The following is a 15,167-nucleotide window of genomic DNA, read 5'->3' as shown; positions in this document are numbered from 1 at the left end:
TTGGACCTAAACCAGCAGTTGGACATCCCCTGAGGGGTCCCAGATTGCGAGAGGGTGCAGGCTGGGCTGAGGACCAACCCCCCCCCCCTCCCCCCGCACGAATTTCATGTACCGGGCCTCTAGTGATTATGTAAAGGAATTGCAATTAGAAAATAGTTAAGTGAAAAGCCTAGAGCCTTTTTAGAATCCACTAAAAGAAGTAAAAATAAAAGGTGATGAACTGGCTACATGAGAGAAATATGAGAGTGGACCTGAAACTTGAAAACTCTAAATACCAAAGAATGATGCAATAGTTTCCCCCCAGCACCCTTGCCCTATGTGATTCTTTTTTATGAAGCTTCATTCAGAAAAACAACCTGCTGTTTGTCCCCAACTTGGTCACTTCTTTAGTTAGAAAATAGGTTGACTGGTATAATTCAAGGAAGTCTTCTGTTACTGAGACAGTTTTTCCAGACATGATTTCCTCGGTGATGATTTTGTCAGTCTCAGTGACTAGAAATTCATCTTGATATTGAGAATAATGCATACCTACTAAATTCTCAATTCCATTTTTCAAAGCAAACATATAAATTTAATTAAATACTCACTTTGTTAAAGAGAAATATTATCTCACCCCTCTAGTAAAACAGTTGGCCTAAAAGTCATGCAGTAACTTACACCCATCCCTGTCAAACAGCATACAGGACCATGCTGTTTTCAACCTATGCATGGATAAGCTCATTCTTGCAGGGATAATTTTTAAAAATGTAAAGGCTTAAACCACAGCTGTGTACAGAGCATCAGTTCAAGGTTGTTACTGGCAATTACATCCCCTGTCTCTGAAGAGTGTCCAGGCATGTGTGAAGAGTAGGATATTATTCTTCCCCCATTTCCTTTGCTAGCAACAACAGCAGGCTGCTTATTTTCAGATAATTACGGATTGCATGATGAAAGAAACAGACACATTTTTTGATAGAAAATGAGATGAAGGTGCCAACAAAGTTTGGAAGGTTCTGTAATGTGATGTGACTGCTGTCAGGAGCACAACTAGCTAAAATTAAAGAAACTGGCTACCCACAAAACTGGCAAAGTGGAAACAAAATAAAATAGCTGCAAGGCGGAGGACTTCCTAAAGTTTTGATTTTGTACATGAATAAATACATTGCACCAAGGATGTTAACCTCTGTGTCTCAAGCAGATAATATGCATCGTGTCACAAGAAGACACTGAATACTTTGTTTTACAAGTGATTTCAAAGAATAAAATTATTTCATTTTTATAATAGCACCAGGCAGCCCAACCAGTGTGGCTCAGTGATTAAGTATCGACCTATGAACCAGGAGGTCACCATTTGATTCCAGGTCAGGCTACATGCCTGGGTTACAGGCTCAATACCCAGTAGGGGGCATGCAGGAGGAAGCTGATCAATGATTCTCTCTCTCCCTTCCTCTCTGAGATCAATATATATAATATATATATATATATATATATATATATATATATATATGCCCAGTACACGAAATTTGTGCATGGGGGGGTTGTCTCTCATACCAGCCTACACCCTCTCTAATCTGGGAACCCCTCGGGGAATGTCCAACTGCTGGTTTAGGCCCTCTCACAATCCGGTACTGTTGACTTCTAACCGCTCACCTGCCTGCCTGCCTGATCGCCCCTAACCACTCTGCCTGCTGGCCTGATCACCCCCAAATGCCCCCCGCCAGTCTGCTTGCCCCCAACTGGCCCCCTGATGGCCTTCTCACCCCCAAGTGCCCCCCTGCCGGCCTGATCGCCCCCAACTGCCCCCCCCCTCCACCGGCCTGATCAGAAGGTCTCTTGGTCTAATTAGCATATTACCCTTTTATTAGTATAGATATATACATATATTGATTCTTTGTAACTCCTGATATATATATATATATATTAGGCAATAGTTGTTGTTGTTGTTGTTATTATTATTATTATTCCCCAGAAAAAGCAGGACACGGAGATGAAGTCACAATAAAGTAACTTCTTGTGAAAACCCAGTGCCACCCCCATATCTTCTTCTACCCAAGTGCTTTAGTGCTTTTTTCCAACTCCATTTTTAAAAATATTAGAATAATTTTATTTGTTGATGTTTACAAAGTAAATTAATAAAAATTCTCAAGAGTTTATGCCAAAACAGAATTATAAAAGTATTTGAAGAAGAAAGATATAATAGTAAATACTGTTAAGTATAGTTAATAGTAAATGTTAAAGAGAATATGATTTGAGAAAATAATTGATATTATAAATAATTATGGGAAGAGTAAACATAAAGGAAAAGTTTAAAGAAGTCTGGGTGGTAAGTATAGAAAAGAAAGGGACAGCCAAAATGTGGTTATTGAAGCAATGAATTTTTAAAAATGTTCTTAGAGCCATCTAGCCACAAGGTTGTAAAAATGGAAACACTATGGAAAAGTACCAAATGTAAAGTGTGCAAAATTATAAGCAATATTTCTTAGAGATAGCCACTTTGGGCCTTGTTTTTCTTTAGCTATTCTAGTCTATTCTTTATAACTCTAAACACTACATTCACACTCAGGGGTGATATTCAATATTCTTAATAGCCAGGGCAGCAGAAGCCCATCCCCACCTGCAGGGGTGCTCACTACTCCTGAAGTCACACCAGCGTTTGTCTCCTGAATACCAGCTCTATCTATATCTCTGTTGCTTAATTTTTCATATGAAAGCATTTTCTAGAACCGCCCCCATGAATAAGTATAGTTAATTTAGTTTATAAATGACTTTTTTCCCTTACCTGTCTCTATCCATTTTATTTATGACCTTTCCATCAGTTAACTTTAGAATTTATGAAGTTTGGATTGCATGGGTCAATTTTAAAAAATCCATGTACATGTGGACTCATATAGTTAAATCCTATATTTCTCAATGGTCAGCTGTAGTTGGAATGGTAAAAGATGTATCTTTTTTGTGTCTGGCTTCCTTCACTCAACATTATGTTTGTAAAATTCAACCATGTGGCTGCAAGGCATAGCCATTTATCCCAATTACTCTATAGTATTCCAGTATGTGGCTATACTGAGTCTATTTATCCATTCTATTGCTGATGGGCATTTGGGCTATTAGAAAAAAAAGAGTAGTCTTTTCCATATTGGCTTCTTTTACTTAGTACTATGTACATAAGGCTCCTCCATGTCTTTTCATGGCTTCGTAACTCGTTTCTTTTTAGTGCTTAATAGCATTCCATTGTTGAATATTCCACAGTTTAGTTGTCCACTTACCTATTGAAGAACATCTTGGTCCCCTCCAATTTTTAGCAACTATGAATATATAAAGCTACTATAAATATTTGAGTGCAGGTTTTGTGTGGATATAAGTTTCCAACTCATTTGGATAAATACCCAAAAGCATGATTGACTGTTAAGTCATTTCGGAAGAATATGTTTACTTTTGCTAGAAACTGCCATCTGTCTTCCAAAGTGGCTGCGCCATTTTGCATTTCCACCACCAAGGAATGGAGAGTTCCTTTTGCACCAGGTCCTCATCAGCATGTAGTATTGCCAGTGTTTCAGAGTTAGCCATTCTATTAGGTGTAGTAGTGTCTTATTGTTGCTTTCATTTGCCATTCTCTAATGACATGTGACGTGGAATAACTTTTCATGTGCTTATTTCTCAGTTGTATATGTTGTTTGATTAGGTGTCTGTTTGGATCTTTTTCACATTTTCTAATTGGGTTATTTGTGGTTTTTCTTTCATTGCTGAGATTTAAGAGTATTTTATATATTTTGGATACTAGTCTTCTGTCAGATCTGTGCTCTGTAAATACTGACTCCTAGTCAGTACCTTGCCTTTTTGCAGAGCAGAAGAGTTAAGTTTTAATTGCACTCAATTTATACATATTTTTCTTTCATGGATCCAACCCTTTGGTTTGTGTCAAAGTCATCACCAAACCTGAGACCACTTTGATGTTCTTACATACAGGGTTTTTAAAGAATTCTTGATTTTCCTGCTTCTAAGAAATAATATCTTTTAATGTGTCTCTGGATTCTCATTTCACAATTAGGTTTTCAAAGTTACCTTGTCCTCCCTAGTTGCCTCTGATTGCATCAGGGTTGGGTTTTCCATTTCAACCTTTGTCTTTTATGCTGCTCATGTTCCAAACCCATGTGACCAATCCTGGCTGTTAATTCATTTTCTGGAATGAATGACTAGTTAGAATTTTATAATGCAGTCAAAGGGAACATTCTATGCTGCAATTTCCTATACATATATCTTCCCCCCCCCCCAAAAAAAAAAATGTCTTCCCTCTGAGTAGGAAACTTCATGAGAATACAAGCAGGGTGTGACAGCCCACTGGTTTTATTTGACTATATTCAGGCAGGGAGCTGGCTCTCAGACTTTATCTTCCCCCACATGTATGAATTCCCAGTGGGAGGTAGAAATTAAATAATTGTGGAGCTGTGACTGTGTTAGAAGAATCTTCCATTCATATTTTTCAGTTTCATACCTAAGTCTTCACCACAGTGCTTCCCTTCAAACCACCATCTCAGCGGAGCTCATCTATCAGAGCTTCCATTGCTGCAGTCACTCCATCTCTCCCCACTGCACCCAGGTCTCTGTAAGTAATTCCCCTGCCCTCTGTTATGCCCCCCTGTAGCTTCTCCATTTCTATACTTCTACAGACTCTATACTGAGCCACATTTTGGAATTTAGGAGACCATTGTCAGTGTGCATGCCAGTATCTTCACCCGGAAGCATACAGATGATTGAAAAATATTATTTTTTAAAAATATATTTTTATTGATTGCGGAGAGGAAAGGAGAGGGAGAAAGAGAGAGAAACATCAATGATGAGAGAGAATCATTGATTGGCTGCCTCCTGCACACCCCCTATTGGGGATTGAGCCCACAACCTGGATATGTGCCCTTGACCAGAATTGAACCTGGGCCCCTTCAGTCCAAAGGTTGGTGCTCTATCCATGGAGCCAAACCGGCTAGGGCACACAAAATATTCTTCTTTTTATAAAAATATATTTTTATTGATTTCAGAGAGGAAGGGGGGGGGGGGGAGAGAGAGAGAGAGAGAGAGAGAGAGAGAGAGAGAGAGAGAGAGAGAGATATGGAAACATTAATGATGAGAGAGAATCATTGATTGGCTGCCTCCTGCATGCCCCCACACTGGCGATCGAGCCTGCAACCCAAGCATGTGCCCTGACTGGGAATGAACCCACAGCCTCCTGGTTCACAGGTCAATACTCAACCACTGAGCCATGCCAGCCGGCCAAAAAATATTCCTTATGTCTTAGAAGTTGTAAAGTTTCCCACATGAAAATAAATACACACAAAAATAAGTGCCAACAAAATATTGCTGAATTGCCATAATCACTGTGGAATTTCATAGACTTTGGTTTATATGTGACACTAAGATAGAAAGTGTTGAAACAAAGAATGACATAAAGACTATACTGGGCAGTAGATTTTACTCTCAAAACAAATATAACTAATGTCATAAATTATTTAAAATACTGCTGAGAAAACAGAAATAAAAATAGTTTCTTGAATCATATTTTTAAAATGTATTGTCAGGTAGAAAATAAAATGTAAAATAGTAAAGCCTAGGTAAAGGCATAGCTTGACAAAGTGTATTGATCTTCATACATATAACTAAATCATTTAATTGCAGTACATTTTTAAAAACTTCTAAAGCAGTCATGGAATTTTTATTTTTTAAATGGACACTAAACACCCGCACACCTTAAATTACATAGATTCATTAATTCTTTTATCTATGTACTAAATGCAGCATCAGCATTTTTACTAATCACTAGAGAGAAGTTAGCAATAGTACTTGTTCCTTGGTGAATGCCACGCATTCCACCGCTGTTGTGTGCTTTACTTGTTCTTTCATCTCACTTTCTGTTTCTGTGTAAAGGAAAAGTAAATCTAAGAGAGAAATAAATAAATAAATAAATAAATAAATAAGAAGGAGCATCTGTAAGAAAAATTTGCTGCAGATCTATTAGAAGTCAGGACATTGTGACTGTGGCCTAAAAGTCTAATAACCAACATGTCCACCATTGCAGAAGTTGGTAATTCAGGATGAGAGGCATCTAGATGAGAAGCAGTCTCTCTCTCTCTCTCTCTCTCTCTCTCTCTCTCTCTCTCTCTCTCTCTCTCCCTGTTTTGCCTCTCCCTCTTCTACCTCTCAGGCTTTCTTTCTCTGTAAGCAACACACACACACACACACACACACACACAATCTGGGTTAAAAATTTGGCATTATATCCATTTGTTGTTCCCTTTGACAAGTTGCTAAGCTCTTTGAGGTTGTCTGTAAATAAAAGTAACAATATCTTCTAGGAGACTTTTGGGAAGATTGAATAAACCTATAAAAATCAGGAATAGTAGAAGGAATATAGATGTAACTATTATTATTACCACACAAAAGTATTTATCAAGTGCTGGCAAAATGTCCTAGTTTTAGCCAACATCCTGCAGATGCAGCTATAAACAGAAGTAGACAAAAGTATCCCCCTCATAAAACTTACATGGCATTCCAGAAAGGAATATGTACAAAGCTACAAGTAAAATAGATGTTATGTCAGAAGCTGACAGCTTCTGTAGGAAAAAAAAAATAAGTAAGAAAAAAATAGGGGTGTCCACGTATGTGTGGGGAGGGGGTGCAGTTTTAAATAGGGCCATCCCATTAAATAGACATCTTGTAAATGATATGACAAAAATGTATTTAGTGAACTGAATATTTAGGGGGCAAGTGTCCCATTCAGAGGGATCAGAATGTACCAGGTCCTGAGGCTTGATTGGGCCCAAGGAGACAAAGAGGAGGCCAGCCTGACTAAAATACTCTGAGAAGAAGGTGGTAGCAGATAAATTAATGGAGTTATATAAAACTGGATTATCCCAGGCTTTATTCTTTTGCCTTGAGTGGAATAAGAAGATATTGGAGGTCGTAGAGGCGAGTATTAAGAGGATCCTTCTGACGACCTGTTGTGTGGACCATAGATTCTCAGAGGTGGGTGTGGCCATGGGCATAAACAGGAAACATAATCCAGATGAGAGAAGAGAGTTCCTTGGATTCCTGTAGTAATGAAGATTGTGATGTGAGGTAGTCAGATTCTGAAAAAAAACTCTGAAAACAGACTAGAGAGGATTTGCTGAGGTGTGTGGCATACGGGAGAAAGAGGGATACAAGCCTCCTGGCCTAAGAAACTGGAAGGAAGAAGCAGATAGTTACTGAGACATGAAAGATAGTGAGAGGAGCAGGCTTGGGGCTGGGGGACATCAAGAATTCCATTTTAGATAGCTGATGGTGTGTCATTTTGGACACCCCAAGATGGAGTCAGCTAGATACTTAACACTTGAATGCAAGAAGAGGCGTGGATGTTGGTAGGACCGTGCTGTCATGGCATGGAAATAGTTTTTTAAAGTCCTGAGTGTGGATGACATCACCAGAGTGAGAAGCCCTAAGTAACAAGCCTTAATTCTGAGTCCCTTAAATACCAGGGTATTCTACACTTAGAAGGAACCAGAAAGACAGAGAGAAGTGAGCAGAGAGAGAGCAGGGAAACTGGGAGTATGTGCTGCCCCAAAAGTGAATGGAGAACATGGTCTAGTTAGGACTGAGTGATAGACTATGTGTTGCTACTTAAAACAGCATAAGGACTATGTCATCACTGGGCCAGTCCATTGGATAGAGTCATTCATCGATCACTGGATTGTGCAAGGTCAAAGTCATTGGCAACTACAGCATAGCAGTTTTGGTGGAACGGTGGGTGTGAAAGTCAAGTTGGACTGGGCTCAGGAGGGAATGATGAAGCAAGCATCAATGTTTTCTGCAAAGAGGACAGTGTAGTTTCAAGGGGTTGGGAAATTAGAAGAATTTAAATTCTTTTAATAGGAGAAGTAACTGTGATGGCATGCTCACAGAAAGGATTCAGTAGAGAGGGGACATTTGGTCAGGTAGGGAGAAGGAAGGGATGGCTTTAGGAGATGGCAGGACATGAAGCAGAGCTGGAGCGGAGAGATTGCCCTTAGATAAGAGCACATTTAGTCCATCTATGGGAACAGGTTGGCACACACAGCTATCGCATAGACACAACTGGGTGGATAAATGCCCTGTTTGAAGCATGGGGAAGTTGTCTTCTAATTGTTCCCATTTTCTCATTGAAATATGGGGCAAAGCCATTAGCTGGGCGTGATGATGGAGAAAGTGATGTGAGAAGTTGGAGGAAAGAAGCGTGGCTGAGCACTTTCTGGATTCCTTGGCATATGGTAGACTAGCACTTTATTGCTGTTCTCTCCTATTATTACTACTACTAATATTACCACCACTACTATTATCACCGTATAGTTTGAATCCAAGACCTCTTGAAAACAATGTTTTAGCAAAAAATAATGATTTTAGTAAATAAAATACTGGGTAGTATGGCAATATTAGTGGGGAGGGACTTGGAGGTTTTTATATCTTAATGCACTCCTGAAATTGTGCCACTCGCGATACCCTCCTCTTCCCTTCCTTTATTAGATGACTAAGTACTGCCCTTTACAGCTGACCCAAAACTACCTTGGTCAGTAAACTGTGTTTTCAAGAATAAGTCCTACTATATACATCCAAATTGCAGGCAAGATTTTCATAATCGAAAAATATTCACAATAAATTTGAGTTGCTCATTCTTAAAAAAATATGTATGCTATTTTAAAAGAAGTTGGAAAAGCAATTACTGTAATATAAATTATATTTATGTTTTCTATTAATATAAACTCTTTTTAAAAAGTGTTATATTCAATCTAAATAAAAGCTTGGAAATATGTACTTACACATGTAAATGTAACCATATTTTTATTTAAGGGCAAAATACTACACTTGATTTTTCTGTGCCTGTGTAGAATACCAGGCAGACATTTTCCCCCCTTTGCTCTGAAAGGATATCAAACAATTTTCTTCAGCTTCTATAGTTTGTTCTGAAAACAATTTGTATGTGAGTCTTGAGAACTGAGACTACAGACAATTGTGTCAGTGAATAGAATTGAGTTAAGTGGGTGTTTAAAATATCCCTGGTCCCTGGGTGTTAGTAGTCATCCACTTTCTTATACATTTAGAGAGAGATAGGCGGACAGCTACATCTATTTCTTCATCCCACTTTTTTTTATTGCACATGTTATTTGCTGGACATGTTGGTCTCAGTTTACTGTTCAGCACCTTACCTTTGTAAAACATTATGTTGAGACAGGAATAAGTTGCTGGCTAAGGTTTAATAAGCATGCTGTAGTTTTGAATTAGTATGAGAGTTTATGACTTTATCTCCTTCTTCTTCATAAAAATAGCTATAGATTTCATCATTCCCCATTCTCATCTAAAATCCATGAAGGACACAGCATTGCCCCTCAGTATGAAAGAGGTGATATGACAGCTCTCATCTGCTGGAAATGCTTCTCCTTAGCATAGCTTAGGACATTTACACATTCTCGTGCCTGGCATCTTTTTTGCAGTATTATCCACGGACCATATTCAGGTAGCTGTCATTCTAAGTTTTCTCCCATTAATGTGGGTCTTCAGCATAGGTGAAGTGGACAGCTTACTTCCTCAGCTACAAAGGGTCTGCAGTGCATGCTATAGCTACAGAGAAGATGGAAAGGGGGCTCAATGTGGGGATTCAAGATGTCATGACTGAGAAAAAATAGCATCGTGGATAATATTGTGACATTAAAAGCCAAAGAAACTTACAGTGACATTAATCAGGGTCAGGAAAATTTCAAATTTTAAATTTGTCTTGTCTGGTGCTGGCTGGCTTGCACATTTCAAAAGGTGATACAGTGTGGAAAATGTGAAACTTTCAGGAAAGTCACATTCCACAGATCAAAAAGCTGCAGACAAATTTTAAAACTCCCTGCTAAGTGTTATATAGAAAATGGATGAGAATGGCTTGTTTTAGAACAACACTGATCACTGATTTCATTCATCATGCCTATGCAATGACTAAAACTCAAGCACAGGGGTCAGAGAGCTTCTAGGTTGGTGAGCTTGGGGAGATTCGGGGAGAGTGGTGCACTTGGAGAGGATATGAAAACTCTGCTCCTCTTCCCCATACCTTGCCCCATGCATCTGTTCCATCTGGCTGTCCTGAGTCCTGTCTGTTACCGGGCTAAAGGGGTCCATTTGCCCGCATGCATCAAAGCCCAATGAGACAGAAATAGAAATTCTCAGCAAAGAAAATCAGGGTTTATTTTTAGGAAGTGGCCCAGGCCCAGAGACAAGTGAGTTAATGCTCAACAACATGGCTCCCTGATGGCTTCCAGGGGATGGATGATGTGGGAGGAAAATCATTAATCACAGTGACTAAAGGAGTTAGGGTTAGCAGGGGAGTTGACCATTGCATTTGGTTCTGATGTCAGCCATGGCACCATTTCATCTGGTTTTGCTCCTTTTCTGGGCCTGGAGCTGAAACACAACTGAGGCATAGATGTCATCTCTAGTTTAAATGAAACTCTGTCTCTGGGGTCAAAGACCCGAAGCTTTGTTCCTAAGGTTATTTGATGCTGATCAGAACCTCCTTGTCCTTAGGGCTTATGATTAAGGGAGTGGATGTGCAATGGAGAAGAAGGCAGGTGAGTTGGGGTGCTGGATGAGGCCAGTATGAATCAATAGGAAAGAAAGGAGCAAAAGTTATATTAAAGAAATGAAATTTCTAAGTGGTTACATATCCTCTTATGATAAACTTATGGTCTGAGAAGTAAAATTTTTCAGTAAGTTCTGTGTGCCACTTTGGCAAATATATCAAGGGCAAAGGTCACTGGAATCACCAATCTATAGCTAGTTGGTCAGAAACACAGACAATAATCTAGGCTTTCAACTTACATCTGAAATGAGGGGTGGGGGCAGTTTTGTTGGACTGGGCCCTTAATCTGTGGGAGCTGATGCTATCCCCAGGTAGATGATATCAGAATGGAGTTGAACAGTAGCACACCCAGCTGGAGAATTGCTGGTTGAAACAGGTGATCAGAATTGCAGTTGGTGATTAGAACCCTTAAGAGGGAAAGGAGACCGTAGGCAGTTTCTACATTCTGGTACAGCAACAACTGCTTCATTATTCAGAACTGCTGACTCACATAACTGAAATGCATGATGCAGCAGCTGGACCTGCAGTTTTCTCCCTTCCCTGAGTCATTCCTACCTCCCTGCCTGCCTGTGAATTCCGGCTTGCTCAGCCAGCTACAGTTGTCTAAGCTACTGCTCTGTAATAAACCTCTCTCTCATCTCCCACTATATCTGTATCTGTATCTATCTCCATATCTATATCTGTTATCTCCTATTTATTCAACTTCCTCAGGTTGAATACTGACTGAAATACAGTTTTTGTGGGGTTTTTTAAAACCTAGTTATTCTTTCCATATGTTCCTATACTCCTGACTGCAATTCCTAATTCCTATTCATGTTCTTGTTCCCTATGCAGCTTCACAAAAAAATCGAATATTTTTCTTCCTGTCCTACTTCTTTTTAGTTCCTCCCTCCCCTTTGTTCCTTCCTACTTTTCTTTTCTCTTTCCCTCCTTGCTTCTGTTTCTCTTCTATTATGTTATACAACTGACTAATTTTTCTTGTCATCAGCACACCATGCCATAAGTAAACTTTCAGATAATAACACTTTGACTCAGTAGATGCCAGGTAGAGAATGGAAAATTAATCTTAAAAAATGTGTATGGTATTTTGTAGAAAAACAGAGGGACTAGAGCAGATAGTTAAGATGACATTTCAGGCGTTTCTAAGTCATAAAATAAGAAGGATGCATTTGAGAGAACCCTCTTTGGCCAGAATGACAACAAAAAAGTGTTAAAGAGAAGGGAGGGATATAAAGCCTGAAAATAGACAAAGGTTGGATTGAGGAAAACTTTGGATATCAGAAAAGAAAAAGACAATATTATGCATTTAAAAACCTCATTTCATTTTACTCTCTGTAGCTATTTAGGAAAACTGTATCTCCCAGCCTCTTCTCCTAGGATCCTGGGATTAGAGTCAATCCTAATAATTTTATGTAGCAATATACAGTATATGTATATACTGGTGTGTATACACACACACACACACACACACACACACACACACACACACATATATATTACATCTTACATATGCTACACAAAAATAATATAAAATACTCACTTCTGGGCCTAAGCAGTTAAAGACAAGTGTGCTTTTTTCCTGCTCTCTCTTCCACTTCTATTGCGACCTTGGAGGTCACCAAATCCACATTGTATATTTACTTACGGATGAAGGCCTATACCTGACACATGTTGGATTTATATGAGTGAAAAATAAACATTTAAGCAATATTTATTTTAGGGAAAAGATTGAGGGAAATTTTTAAAAACAAGATTATTTTAACTAATGATCCATGAAAAGATATTGCATCTTATCATGTGAAACAAATTAGAGGCAATTAAAGGATGCTAAGGAGACATATAGCAGGAGCTGCTGCATGAGCTTTGGCGCCTTCTGAATTCCTAAAAGCAGTTACGGAAATTCTCTTTCTTTACCTGCTACTGATTCAAGAGTATCCTCACACCTTAATCAAGAGTTGCTGGTGTGCAGGAGGCTTTGTAAAGGCATTAGATTGAAAATATGGAGCTCTATTAGAAAGCTATTGCAAGAATCTGGTTGAGCAGTGGCAGTATTTGAATTATAGCTGTAGAAGCAGAGAGAGGAAAGGCAACCTATGGAGAAATATCTGGGGACAGAATTGGAGAGCCTTTCTTAGTTAAAGTGGCTTGGAGATCTAAGACAAGTTTTCTCTCTGGTTTATACAAGAATAGTCTAACAAGGCAAATTAACATGTTCAAAACCAATGTCCTCGTTTTCACCATTTAACAGGTTCATTTAACAACCTATTTCTGTTCATGCACAGATACAAATCCTACACCATGATTTTTCAGTAGTGGTTCTTTAGCCCAGGCATAGAAGGCTTCCAGGGTATAAGAGGAGGGCTGTACAGGTAGGGACAGGGTGCTTCTATCTCTGCTTTAATCTGACTCACACCTCTAGCACCTGTTTAATATATTGAGGCTCCATGCATATTTTTTCTTCCTCTGCTTTCTCTGTAATTTAGTATAATTGTTTCCATTTTATAGCATTGCTTCAGTGGTGAAAACGAGGAGAAATTGCTCTGCACTGGAGGATATTTTGCCTGGCAGTATTCACCGACCAGCTTCTCTGAACTCTTTGTTACTGTGTTTGCTTTCACAGTCCCCAGGCATTTTCTGTTCTTTTTGAACACCTCAGGATAGAAGGGTTCTGTTGTCCTACTTAAGGTCACAATCTCAGGACCAACCTGCATCATAGCCCAGTCCAACTTGTGAAGTTACAGATCTCAAGGGACTCATCAGAATTCACACACAGAAGGACCATTAGAATGTAACCAACCCTAACAAACTGAAATGCTAGGGTACCTCGGATGGGCTGGCCAATTGGGCCCCTACAGAGGTTAACGCAAACACACATACAAAAACAAAACCAAAAACTGCTGTTTGGTTGAAATGTTCTATTGACAGTACATAAAACAGTGTCTGTTCCATAGTAAGTCTTAAAATAAATATTTCCTAAATCAACATTCATCCAGCCAAAGCACTGTGGTAGGGTATGGAGATTCAAAAGCAATACAAAGAACACAGTGCTCATCACTTTTGTGAAGAGTGAAATGTAATAACCGTTATAAAGGAATGATAAATGCTACAGAAACTGTCTAGAGCTAGCATATCAACTTTCCCAGATATGAAGATACTTGATTCAAAATGTGAAGGTGGAATTGGAGTTCACAAGACAAAACGGCACTGGGAATAGCCAGTCTAAGCTGATGGAACACGTGTGAGAAATTGCAGGGTGTTAAAAAGGAAATGAGCACTGCTTGTACATGTTACTGTCCAGCAGGGAAGCCCTGAACCAACATGGCCTCTATAATAAAGCACTGGAGGAAATTAGGTAGGTTTTAAAAATGTTTTTACACGTTTTAAAACTTCAACAATTTCTATCCCACATCAGGAGAGTGAAGTCTCTGAATGCCACTGAATGCCGCTGGAAATGTTGGGGCTAATTATTAGGCAGCATGAAGGGCTGGACTGTCTGGAAGTCATCTTTTCTGTGTTCGCATAGGCCCAGATTTGGAACTTGATGTCCAGTCGTGTGGTTGCTATTTCAGGTGCCTTTTAGGGAATATGATATCCACAGTTGCCATTTTATCAAAAGTCTGGCCAGATGGCCATGTCAACGTTTTCCAGGGTTGAGGGGCGTACATGGGGAAGACAGACTATCATACTGTGACCACTTAAGAATGAATGGACTCTAATTAGTAGCATTTATACTAGTATTAACAGCTAAGGAGCATCTACGGTGATTTAGATATTAAATGTAAAAATATCTCCGTTTTGTATATAGAAGTTAACTATTAGAGAAAATCTGCTCAGACCTACTCAAAATCGGGAGCAGAGAATTCTGACTATAGAATGACCCATTTATAATTAAACATTCTATCCAATGAAGTCATCACTTTTACCAAATATTTGAATACATTGTTTTCATTAAAAATTAAATATGATTTTTGTGATATGTATAATATTTAATACCATTAATATTACAAATTATTTCAGTGTTTCTAAGACATATATGATTTGATTAATTATTTACAACGATGTTAGCAACTAGATATTCTACTGGCATTTGACATACATTAAAATTTTTTAAATAATTGATTAAGATTACTTAGGAAATGATAAGACCAGAAATACTACATTATTTTATTTCCAAGTATGATATTTTATTCACTCTGCCATAAAATTTTATCAAATGGAGTAAAATTTTAAATATGGTTCCTTCTCAATTAAGGTTTTAAGAAATTATTGCATTTTAAAAAGTGTCATTTATGCTTTATTTGAGATTACTGAGGTTAATCCCAGTATTCAACTATCATCATTTTCTCTAACTTACATAGTTATACAATTAGTGAAAAGAGTTAGATAAAATATCATTTTGGAGCCAATGTATACAATATTCAAATATTTACATTTAAATATTTAACCTGCAATTTATTTTCGGCAACAAATAGTCACTTTTAGTAGCGATTTGTGGACTTTGTGTATAGTACTTAATAGACTTTCTGCTTGAAATAAAACAAAAGGACAGATAAGGCTTAAGGGAAAAGGTAAA

This window comes from Myotis nattereri, assembly GCF_964212035.1.
Source record: "Myotis nattereri genome assembly, chromosome: 5".
In the NCBI taxonomy this organism is placed as follows: domain Eukaryota; kingdom Metazoa; phylum Chordata; class Mammalia; order Chiroptera; family Vespertilionidae; genus Myotis; species Myotis nattereri.
Note: the sequence above shows the minus strand (reverse complement) of the source record.